The 6,000-nt window shown below is 43.1% G+C and overlaps 1 pseudogene; it reads right to left on the minus strand.

Moving 5' to 3' along the window:
* Positions 1–3,275: 3,275 nt before the first annotated feature.
* On the minus strand, positions 3,276–5,451 carry LOC147433335 (uncharacterized; annotated as a pseudogene).
* Positions 5,452–6,000: the final 549 nt, after the last annotated feature.

The following is a 6,000-nucleotide window of genomic DNA, read 5'->3' on the forward strand; positions in this document are numbered from 1 at the left end:
GAATTCACATTTCCTCTGAAATCCGCTACGTTTTCTCGTCACCGTCGAATCTTGTAGCTAAGGTGACCCAAACGTAGCTAGATCATTGTTGTCTGGTACTCACTCGAGACCGGCTCTACGTATAGGCCGATGTAGCCTCACTCAACTCTCTTTGAAACACACTCCATCTGTCCCTCTTTGACCAACATCTGAGTGTTTCGAGCACCTTGACACTAAACATGTCTCCTCAATACCTAGAAACATGCAAGCCATGTGCTTTGTTTGCCAAGGGAACCACTCGCTCGACTATGAGAGAAATGCGCATTTTCTCTAAAATCCCCCTGTGTTTTCTCGTCTCCACCAAATCTTGTAGCAAAGGCGACCCAATGTAGCCAAATCTTTGTTGTGTGTTACTCACTTAATGGGTATACAAGATCCAAACCCACTTGCCAAGACCGGTTCTCCCTATAGGCCGACGCAGCGTTACTCAACTCCCTCTAAAACGCACTTCATTTGTCCCTCTTTGGCCAACATTTGAGTGTTCCTAGCATCCGATCACCTTGACACTAAAGATGCCTCCTCAACACTCTGGAAACATGCAATCCATGTGCTTCGTTTGCCAAGGGAATCACTCCTGGCTTGACTATGAGAGGAATTTGCATTTCCTCTGAAATCCGTTGCGTTTTCTCATCACCGTCAAATCTTGTAGCTAAGGTGACCCAAACATAGCTAGATCATTGTTGTGTGCTACTCACTCAAGACCGGCTCTTCGTATAGGCCGACGCAGGCTCACTCAACTCTCTTTGAAACACACTCCATCTGTCCCTCTTTGACCAACATCTGAGTGTTCCGAGAACCTTGACACTAAACATGCCTCCTCGATACCTAGAAACATGCAAGCCATGTGCTTCGTTCGCCAAGGGAACCACTCGCTCGACTATGAGAGAAATGCGCATTTTCTCTAAAATGCGTTTTTCCGTCGCCGTCAAATCTTGTAGCAAAGGCGACCCAAACGTAGCCAGATCTTTGTTGTGTGCTACTCACTCCATGGGTGTACGGGATCCAAAGCCACTTGCCAAGACCGGTTCTCCGTATAGTCAGACGCAGCGTTAACTCCCTCTAAAACGCACTCCATCTGACCCTCTTTGACCAACATCTAAGTGTTCCTAGAGTCCGACCACCTTGACACTAAACATGCCTCCTCAATCCTCTGGAAACATGCAATCCATGTGCTTCATTTGCCTAGGGAATCATTCGTGGCTTGACTATGAGAGGAATTCGCATTTCCTTTGAAATTCGTTGCGTTTTCTCGTCGTCGTCGAATATTTTAGCTAGGTGACCCAAACGCAGCTACATCATTGTTGTCTGCTACTCACTCGAGACCGGCTCTTCGTATAGGCCGATGCAGCCTCACTCAACTCTCTCTTAAACAAACTCCATCTGTCCCTCTTTGACCAACATCTGAGTGTTCCACGCACCTTGACACTAAACATGCCTCCTCAATACCTAGAAACATGCAAGCCATGTGCTTCGTTCGCCAAGGGAACCACTCACTCGACTATGAGAGAAATGCGCATTTTCTCTAAAATCCGTTGCGTTTTTCCGTCGCCGTCAAATCTTGTAGCAAAGGCGACCCAAACACAGCCAGATCTTTGTTGTGTGCTACTCACTCCATGGGTATATGGGATCCAAACCCACTTGCCAAGACCGGCTCTCTGTATAGGCCGACGTAGCCTCACTCAACTCCCTCTGAAACGCACTCCATTTGTTCCTCTTTGTCCAACATCTGAGTGTTCCGAGCGTCCGACCACATTGACACTAAACATGCATCCTCAATACTCTGGAAACATGGAATCCATGTGCTTCGTTTGCCAAGGGAATCACTCCTGGCTCGAGTACGAAAGGAATTCACATTTCCTCTGAAATCCGCTACGTTTTCTCATTGCCGTCCAATCTTGTAGCTAAGGTGACCCAAACGCAGCTACATCATTGTTGTGTGCTACTCACTCGTGACCGGCTCTCCGTATAGGCCGATGCAACGTCACTCAACTCTCTTTGAAACACACTCCATCTGTCCCTCTTTGACCAACATTTGAGTGTTCTGAGCGTCCGACCACCTTGACACTAAACATGCCTCCTCAATACTCTGGAAACATGCAATCCATGTGCTTTGTTTGCTAGGGGAATCACTCCTGGCTCCACTATGAGAGGAATTCGCATTTCCTCTGAAATCTGCTGCGATTTCTCGTCGTCGTCAAATGTTTTAGCTAAGGTGACCCAAATGTAGCTAGATCATTGTTGTGTGCTACTTACTCAAGACCGGCTCTTCGTATAGGCTGATGCAACCTCACTCAACTCTCTCTGAAACACACACCATCTGTCTACTGCGTTTTTTTATCACCGTCGAATCTTCTAGTCAAGGCGACCCAAATGCAACTAGATCAATGGTGTGTACTGCTCATGCCATGGGTATACGTGATCTAAACCCACTTGCCAAGGCTGGATCTCCATATATAGGCCGTCGCAGCCTCACTCAACTCCCTTTGAAACGCACTCCATCGATCCCCTTTGACCAAGAACTCAGTGTTTTGAGCGTTCGACCACTTTGACACTAAACATGCCTTATTAACACCTTAGAAAAATGCAATCCATGTTTTTCGTTCCCCAAAAAAACCCCTCCTCGCTTGCCTCTGAGAGGAATGCACGTTTTCTCTGAAATCTGCTACATTTTTTTGTCGTCGTCAAATCTTGTAGCCAAGGCGACCCAAATGCAGTTAGATTAGAGGTGTGTGTTGCTAATGCCATGGGTATACGGGATCCAAATTCATTTGTTAAGACCCTCTGTCCTTATAGGCCGACACAACCTCACTGAGCTCCCTCTAAAACGCACTACATCTGTCCCTCTCTGAACAACATCCGAGTGTTTCGAGCGTCCGAACACCTTGATACTAAACATGTCTCCTCAACTCCATTCTCGCACTAATTAGAGGATTTTACAGTGTCTTTGGAATCCACTACGTTTTTCTGTCTTTGTTCAACACATTATTACATTGTTTGACATTACAATATCATGATAAGAAGAAAGAAGAAAACAATTTACATACAAAACTTCCAATATTTGGAATGGCAAACACATTTTCACATTTAAATGCATTACAATGTCACAAAAAAACAAGAAATAGAATGTAATCGACATTATAAATCCGTCATGAGCCACTAGATTAGTTATTACAACTTTTCAAATTGTACATCTCAAATATAATTGTAGACAACTAGTGTTTGTCCATATCCCATAGTCATTGTTCTAATGCTTTTCTTTTGCTTACCCGCACTGTCTGTGCTTTCATAATTTTTGGAAGCTCATCCAAAAATGTTTTACTACTCTCCATGATTGTGAAGTATTGTCCCATATGGCTACCAAGCAATGCAAGAACAATTGTGTCTCCTCCATATTGCACTACAAGAACAATTGTGTCTCCTCCATATTGCACTACCACATCTCCCTTCTTGGTATACATGTTCAACATTTGATACAGATAGCAATGCCCACGTTCCATTCCTCCTGCGACGAGAGGACTTGTGAGAATAGAAGACAAGTCGAGAAAGCAACAAAGCTACACAGTAAAAGCAATTACAGAAAAGGACGTACCTCTCAATGGTGTTCCATATTCTTGCATGGTCCATTCGCTCTCTTGGATTGTATCAAGCCATGTGTCCTCATCGGGTTTCAGCACTTCAAAAATTAGGGCTTGGTTTTTCTTAAAAACAGTAAGAAGAAGTGATCTTACAATCATATTAACATCCTTGCATACTGGTGTCTTGCAAACTGTGACTGTAGTGTATGCTAGCTCCCAGCTTGCGGCTATTGCAACATCATGTACCATTCGATGTTGGATAGGTACGCAAACAACAACAAATACGCAATTGTCATCTGCTGTCAAAAAACTCAGACGTGCAACTTTGCCGAATTGACAAATGTCCATGTCATTCCATTCCTGTGTAGATGACGACGGGATACCGTGCACAAGGCAATTTGGAGGCAAAAACATGAATGGAGCGGACACTGAGACAGCCACCCAAACCCCATCTCAGACATACACACGGTCGTCCTTTTTCACTTGACCTTCGATGCTTGCCAGCATGGAGCCAACAATCTCATTTTCTTCCATGCTTGTATCCAAGAAGGAGATAAGACACATTCTACTCATTGAACACTGAAGAACACAACCAACAAAACAAAGTAGTTGGTCAACAAAATACACCTCAAACTTGATGATAGCATTAAGATTCTCGAAAATGTCTTACAAAAACCTAGATCATCGCTCGCCACCATCTGCTGATCTCCCTCATGATGATCTAACAATTGCTCCAAGGACTGGGAGAATTATTTAAGCTCTTTTTCATTTGGCCCAACCGCATCATGCTCTATATTATAGATCATTAAAACGGTTCTCGTAAAGACAAGATTCTCGGATTCTTTTCAATTCGAGATTTTGTCATAAATTTGCAACTCACTTCTTTTCTTTAATTCGCTTGAGGAGGGTTTCTTTCCTATGTCTTTTGGAGTCCCGGTCTGCAACAAAAAACTCTTAACGAAGTCACAAATTCAAAATGATGCGTTTGTAACGTTCCAAGATCAAAACATACTCTGGAATACAATACTTGGCCGACTTTCTCAGATGAAGGGGATGTTTTTGTTGTTGTAGTGGTTTTGTAGGTGTTTCCGGTGTCTGCACTTGGACAGCCCTCCGTGCACGTTCCTCCCTCTCCTTGACAGCATTGTTATGTTGCAGTTCTTCGCTGGTAGGAAATTTTCCCTCTTTATACTCAAGAAACCAAAGGCATGAGTAATAAATTGTTTTGTTGAAGTAACGTGCCAACTGAGCTGGGTTGAAAATAGTTTCTTTCTTTGAGATATCCAAGACGTCAGATAGAGTCCGAGAGCTTCTAACATTGAAGTTACGCCTGGTCAACCACCTACAAAATCAGAAGATGTTAGACCAATTTGCTTCTTTCTACATTGAGCTCTCCCAATGACAGAAGTGCCAAGAGCAATATTTCAACCTGCAAAGACATCTTTGACTAGCGTCTGTGAGTGCTTTCTTAAGGTCAGGGCTACCTCTTCTCGAAGATTTAAATTTTTCAAGCTCGTATTGGAACGCCTCAGTTCTATGAGTCAATTTTGCTTCTTCTAGAAAGGAATCAAGCATCTCTCCTGGATCAAGCTTGGATGTGATATTTCTCATGTTGTTGTATAGAAAACGAGCTTCGCGCTCTATGGTGTTCCATAGAACCTCCACACGCATCCAATCACGGAACGAGATATGGTCAGCTGCAATAAAGGACGGAGAGAATAATGTCAATTACATTGAGTGAAACATGCCATTTTTTATTTTGAAAAAAAAAACGAATGATAATACCTGTCTGTGGAATATCCAAACTTTTGACATTTATAGGATCAGAAGAGGCCATTGCTCGAAGAATGTAAGTTTTCTTCTCATGAGAAAGATCAACACATGCCAGAACGTACAATCTATCCTCAATAATACACTTGGGCCGGTTAGTCCATTCAATAGTCCGCAGGGTTCTGAACAGATAATCAAATCAGCACTAGACATAGAGTAGTGATCCACAATACACTTTCTTACCTCCACCATTCATCGCCTAGATTGGGATCAACAATAGCAAGTGCCTGCTTTGTCCTCCTCCTGCTCGGACCATCTGCCTCAAAAAAATCTTTCTTGTAGCGTTGTTGAAACTCTGAAGGTAGCATAGTGTCCTTTTCAGCTTGTAGTTGTTTCAAGGCTATAGCGTACTTGTCCTACAATGCATTCCAACCTTTGAGATGCGCACGTTGAGTAAATGAATATTACATAATAACGTATACTTACCGGATTAAGCAATTGTGACATCACTGCCACTGGAATGTTATACCACACTTTCTTTCCAACTTTCTTTTCAATATCTGATTGCATCCATTTGTAGACTATGAAATGTATCCTCTTAACCAAGGCATCTTTT

The sequence above is a fragment of the Adiantum capillus-veneris genome, chromosome 20 (genome assembly GCF_014529385.1).
Source record: "Adiantum capillus-veneris isolate H3 chromosome 20, ASM1452938v2, whole genome shotgun sequence".
NCBI classification, from domain to species: Eukaryota; Viridiplantae; Streptophyta; class Polypodiopsida; order Polypodiales; family Pteridaceae; genus Adiantum; species Adiantum capillus-veneris.